At 40.1% G+C, this 6,608-nt stretch overlaps 1 protein-coding gene across 12 annotated transcripts in view; it reads right to left on the reverse strand.

Annotated features, from left to right (window-relative positions):
• TRIP12 (thyroid hormone receptor interactor 12) overlaps window positions 1-6,608 on the reverse strand; it is a 139,647-nt gene that overhangs the window by 131,672 nt on the left and 1,367 nt on the right. For 6 of the 12 annotated variants that reach the window (XM_019657070.1, XM_019657067.1, XM_019657071.1 and 3 more), the window contains exon 1: window positions 6,146-6,241. The exons of 1 other annotated variant lie outside the window; for it this stretch is intronic. The gene's annotated coding sequence lies outside the window, so the exon portion shown is untranslated. Of the gene's footprint in view, window positions 1-6,145; window positions 6,242-6,438; window positions 6,603-6,608 lie in introns of those variants that run through there. 5 more of the 12 variants (XM_019657073.1, XM_019657072.1, XM_019657074.1 and 2 more) reach the window with 2 other exon arrangements.

Below are 6,608 nucleotides of genomic sequence, written 5' to 3' on the forward strand. Positions count from 1 at the left end.
TATATATATATATATATATATATATATATATATCAAGTAAGTTAGACAAGGTAAATGATTATCAACTAAATGAAACATAACAGAACCCAGAGGACAAGAACTATGGTTTGAGTCCCTTTTATGTTACTCCAGCACAGTCCTGGTGCACAGTAAGCACTTGACAGATATGTACTGGTAAATAAACTTTCATTTAATCAACATAATCCCCAAGTGCTAAACCTGGGGTAACCAAGTTACTAAAATAGTCTAGTGCCTTAACGATCCCTTAAGTAACTGACTTTAATGAGCCTAATTCTGAAAATTTTATTATACATTCTAGGATCCTCCACTTAGCAACCAAACCCTGAAAAACTAAAATAAGCAAGTTGACAGTAAACTATGGCAAATGATGCTAATATTATTTCACAATATAGTTTCTCAACGTGGCACCAAAATGAAGTCTACCACTGCCACCTATCATATAGACTGCATTATGTTAGGAGCCTTATGCCAACCACTGTGGGGACAGCAGAAGAAGGCCACTATCCCAAGAAGCCAAAGATCTGGGAAAGATGTAAACAACTAATTACGTAAGACAGCCTAAAGCCCTAACTGAGAATGTCATAAAAGGGAGTAGAGGGAAGAAGAGAGTGAAGAGTAAAAATCCTACAGGAGCTACTGGAAGAATATGTGTATGAGCGGTGATAAGAGATACAAGGCGGTGAATCAGGGGCTATCAATCCAGGCGGACAATCAAAGCCAGGGCAAGAATGCTGAAGTTCCTGGGTGTGTTCAGACAGGAACAAGCAGCTTGATCTGACTGCAAGCAGCCATGGGTACAAAACAGACAAGATTACCAAATACTGGGGCCATGGCAGAAGTTAAAAGCATTTTCATATATTCTATTTGCTATTTACAAGGCAACTATAAGCACTTGGCTTTTGAGAATTTTAAATAAGGGAGGGGAGGAGAGGCCCTCCATATGATCTCCATGAACCGGCTCTCTAAGGACACAAAGCAGCTTAAATTACAACTCAACAGTGAATTTCAGATGGGCTATCTGTAAAAACTCACTTTGGGTTTCCAGGGCATCACAGATGCTTACCAGTAGAAGGACTTCAAAAAGAGTTAATCTGACCTTAAGAAGATGGCACAAGGTACATCTATTTATTCAGAACGTTGCCCACAGGTAGAATAATTAAGTTTTGAAGTCTGGGTAAAACTCACTGGTTATGACAGCCAACATGATGGTTAAAATGCACACTGAAATGCTGTAACTTCAAGTTATGAAGGCTTGTTGATAGACATTTCAGCTTATAAATAGCCTTCAAAATCCCATATGGGTAATATCACATTTATAGAAATAAATACACCCTTTCTAAAAAGAAACAAACAAAATAAACTAAAATGATGTATGAAACTCAGTTTTGTATTTAACAAATACACACTTTACATCAAAACATATTTAGGTCCTCAATGTCTCATTTAAATGATCAACTATTATATGAAAATAATGTACAATCAAAAAATATGAAATGGCTTGCCCTAACTTTTTAATATGTATGATATAAAGTAACTTGCAGTCTCTAAAATACATACCAATAAACTGAAAAGAAAGTCCCAAATTCTTTTTAGCACTAAAAATGATCCAAAATGTTTACCAAAACAAATGGGACACTAAACCATTACAAAATATTTTCACATACAGTATCATTTTAATCTCATAACACTTATTCCTTCAATAAACATGTAAAGAATTCTTATTCCAGGCCAGGCACTTCAAGGAATTCAAACAGCTACAGAATACTACTATACACTCAAGTATTTTCAAGTAGGATATCGACATATGTAATACAGAGAGTGCCAAAAAAAGTATACACATTTTAAGAAAGGAAAAAACTGTATTAAAATTCTAACATTCAATATATACCAACAACAAAATATGAATACAAGTCATGTGTATAGTTTTTTGGCACCCCAGTAGAAGTATGTTCTAGGTAGAAGGGTGTTACCAAATGAGGTAATCAACGGTCACTGCTGCAAAGAACCAGTGAAGGGAGGGCCCTGTGTTACAATCCATCTTTGTAGCCTAATTTCCTAAATACAGTGTTTAGCATATAAACTACAATTAACTCTAGGTTAGGTAGCAATAAACCACATTTTCCAGATTAGACACTTGAAACTCACTAAGGTTAATTTAATTATTTGCCCAAGGCCACAAAGATAGAAAAGACATAGCCAGAACTGGAATCCAAGTCTTTTACCTTCACATCAGATCCTCACTTGAATAGTGCTGTCCACTAAGCAAAGAACACATAGTAGTAGGCAGCTTTTTTACTCTAGGCCATTAGAATGACTTTTTAAATAAAAAAAAACTGACTATAACCAATAGCTTCTGTACACTCAACACAAAGGGTAAGTCTGAATAATAAACAAGTTCATTTTTCTTCCGGCCACTCAAGTGTACTGAAACTACAAAAATCGCAACCAAAATCTAAAAGGCCTCAGAGATAAACCATTAAGCAGACAGGTCAGTCTAGGAAAAACTTCTTTTGCCAATAACCTGAAACTATCAATAAGTGAGGATGTTAGACTTAAAGAACAGCGTTTTTAAAAATTAAATTTACTGGGGTAACATTAGCTAATAACATTATATAAGTTTCAGGTGTACGTACAAGGTAACAGCATTTTTTTAAATCCAGGAAATTAGCCTAGTTAAATTTTACTTAAATCAAAATCAGGAGCCTGGGTCAGTATCAGTATATTTTTCTATTTACCACAAATGAACAGCAAGCACCCAAAATGTACATAATAAACTAGCAGACAAGGTAGAGACTGTCAAGAACAACTGCTAGGGGTTTAGGCCTTTGATAAATCTGTAACATAGCTATTTGAACTGTATACAGGCACTAGAAAAAAAATACACAAACATAAAGCTAACATTACATGTTAAGAACTACAAACACCAAGATTATGTATCAACCTACAAATTATACTTATTGTATAATATCCACGAAATTCTTATTCCTGTACTCAATCCAGGCACTCTGATGGCACAGTTGTCAGGAAGATGTGAAGAAGCTATGTTCACTAAACCAAACAGCATCTGTGGCATCTGCTGGGGCCAAGATCCTTTCCAAGCAGGAAGAATGGTTTCACAGTTACCAAGCCCAGGCTTGGTTTGGAGTGGAAAGGAAAACGGGTATTACAATATTTTCAGCCAGGTTTATGAGCCTACCTTCATGCAAAAGTGAGTGATATTAGATATTCTTTGCCCCCAGGAAGCCTATAATCCAGTCAGGGAAACAAAAGCAACACGTATCAACAAATTTAGCACTATAATCCAAAAATGAAGCATATATAATCAAGATATAAAAGGAAAAGTTTTTAAGAAAGCGATTAGAAGGGGTGAGTTGAAATGAACCTAAAATGATTTAAATGAGCAAAAAGTGCCGGTCAGGCTGGCAGCTGCAAGAACTTGGGAAGATGAGAAGCAACAAGCAGGTTGGTTTTTCAACTTGAGTCCATCAAATTACCTCAGAAAATAGAGAAAAATAAAAGGGCAATTGTTATATTTGCTCAAAAAGAACCCCACCCCACCATTTAAATTTTTTTTAAAAAAGGAAAAAAACTCCTTAGATTCTGGGGAAAAAAAATATTAAGATTCAGAAATGTTCCTTAATTGTAGTCCCTGATAACCAGAAAGTCAATTTCTTAAGAGCCACAAACCAAGAACAGGTACATATTTTGTCAATAATAAAAATGTAAAGAAATTTGTCTAAAATTTCTCTAGAAGATTAACAAATTTATTCAGCAGACTGGCGAAAAAGCTATCTGGCACGTGATGAAAATTATTTTAAGAGATAGAAACTGGGCCCAAGTTTCACTACCAATTTAAAGCAATTTCAAATTATAAAGTGCTATAACTTCTTCAATCTACATTACATCAACACTCCCCCCAATCACCACCACTGGTAAGAAACTATATATATTTTTAATAATCTCAAAATACCTGATGTAATTTTTTCTGAAACTAGTAATATCTTCCAGTTATTTAGCGGTTTATAGTTTTTCACAGCCATTATATTCACTAGGTCTCACAACCACCCAATGAGGTGAGATAGATAGTGATGACCCACTCCCATTTTACAGATAAAATAACTGGAGATTCAATAGAATAAGTGAATAGCTCAAGGTCACACAGCTACTTACAGCTGGGGCGTGAATTCCGAAGCCAGTATCTGTCTCTTTGGTAGGATGAAATCTTTAAAATAGTCATAAAACCTTATCTAGATAACATAAATCCAGTAATCTTAAAAGTTAGAATGGAAAAGTACACATGAGTTCAAATTTGTTTTGCTAAAAATCACTGATTTTACCCTAGCCTAGCATACCCTTCATTTTTAAAATAGCATTTTAGTTTAGCACTTTCTGGAACTCTAACTGCCAAGTGTTCTACAATTTTTAGAAAGTAAATGAAAAACTAAAACAAAAAGCCTGTTCATGGACACAACCTAGAGAATAAATGTCAGCTGAGCAGATTTAAAAATCACTCAAACTCCTGAAAAACTGGGAGCAAATGGAAACAATGAAAATCTTAATTACAGGTCATCAATTCTTATGGATATTGGCACATTCATAAGAAGGCAGATTGTGGACAAAGCCCACAAACCCCAACCATGTTAATGTGCTCTCTTAAGCTTAAAATAAATAAAATGAAAACTCCCCAAACAAGCTACAAAAAAATGACATAAAAGCCACATTAATTCAATATCCCTGGGGCTGAACATGGAGCAAGGAATTTCAAAAAAATTAGGAATTGTGTTTACTCTAAAATTCACTTGGTACTGATCTCTTTGCACGATGTAAACATGAAAATGAGCCTCATTAACACCCCTTGCAATTTATTGTCTTTAAACCTCTGATAATTCCACTCCTCAACCCTGCTTCCCTTCTCCATACCCCTCCCCCCAACCCCCGTGTAAATGCGACACACAGAGGCCTCATATATAGGCCTCTTGCCTTTTTCTCTAACAACTAGGACCTTTGTTCCGAGCGTCGGTTTTTTACCCCACTCAATAGCTCTTTCAACTTTCTACCCCGTATTATTTGTTTGTTTTGTTTTTAGAGAGGAGATTCAGAGCCTCAACTTTCCGGGTCTTTAAAAAATGAAATGCCAAAAATATCTAAGAAGCCTGCAGACGACCAGAAAGTTAAAACACACCACTGAAGGGCCTACGAAACAGTCAAGCCCGGGGATCGGGTGATTTGGCAGCCCAGGCAAGATCGGGGAATGCCGACCAGGAAGGGAGACAGCAGAGGAGCAGTTAGACGTCCACTCCCAACAGATTCACCGCGCCACTAAACGTACTCCCCCACCCCCGCACACGAACGTTTACACACTAACACATTCCCTCCCCCAATTAACTAACGAAGCAATTAAACCATACCCGCCGCCAGACACGACGCTTACGCGAACCCTCCCCCTGACAAAATGCCATTATCTAAAACAAACAAATCTGTCTAAGGGTTTATTTAGAAGCAGCCCCCTTCCGTTCTCACCACACAAGAGCACCCAATTCCCTCCCGGCCCCCTGCAGGAGTTGAAACGTCTAAGTTATTCCCCCCCTGCCCCCGATTCACATGTGTTTTTAAATCTTCATTAATTTTTCCCCCTCTTAAAAAAAAATAGGCTTTCTCTTACTCTGAGGATGGGAGGGACACGGAGAACAAGATTTGGGATTTCACAACCTATGTTATTTGAACTCCCCTCTAACTTGTTTCTAAACTAGAAACCCACTCACTGTGGAGAAGAACAGAGGAGAGAGGGGGCACTGAACGGACAAACGTTATAATGGGTTTTATGTAATCCACATATAAATAAATTAATCGCCTGACTCGCTTTGAATGCTAATACGGTTGGAGCGACTGCTGGTCCCCTCCCTCCCAAGTCCGGGACCCTCTCCCCACAGTCTCCACTCTGATCTATTTCGGACGCCCCGCTCCTCAGTCAAGTTTCTCGGCCTCTTTTCATGTCCCCCTGCGAGCCAGCCTCGCCGTCGTCCTCCCGCAGCCTCAACTTCCCACGACTAAAAACTGCCCGGCGCGGACCTCGTCCCCGGCCTCGCCCGCCCTCAACCGTCCCCCCTGAAAGGAAACCCCTTACTGCGGTCTAAAGTCACTCCGGCCTCTCCCTCCTCTGACCCTCGCTTCCCACAACTGTTGTCACTCGAGCTGCTCCCTAGTTTCCATTTCCGGGCCGTCCCCGGCCCTAGAGCCTCCCCTCTCCCGGTTTCCGGGCCCCCCATCCCATTTCCGGGGAACCCTTGCCGTCTTCACACCCCACACCTGCACTTCCGGCCCCCCACTTTCTCCCTTCCTAGACGCCCTCCAAGCTCCAAAGCCCACTTCCGGCCCCCCCCAACACCCGCCGGGCTCCCTAAGACCCGCACGCCTTACCCGGGTTCCGTGAAGGGCCCTCCTCATTACGGAGAACCCGAAGGGGAACCCAGCGACCCCCTCGGCTCCCGCCCGGTCCTGGTCCCTCCGGCCGCGGTCTCCCTCGAGCGTCTCGCCCGTCAACCTCCAGCCCAGTCCTTCCGCGGCCCCACGGCCACCACCGGGAGCAG

Source organism: Hipposideros armiger, unplaced genomic scaffold (assembly GCF_001890085.2).
Source record: "Hipposideros armiger isolate ML-2016 unplaced genomic scaffold, ASM189008v1 scaffold_273, whole genome shotgun sequence".
NCBI lineage: Eukaryota > Metazoa > Chordata > Mammalia > Chiroptera > Hipposideridae > Hipposideros > Hipposideros armiger.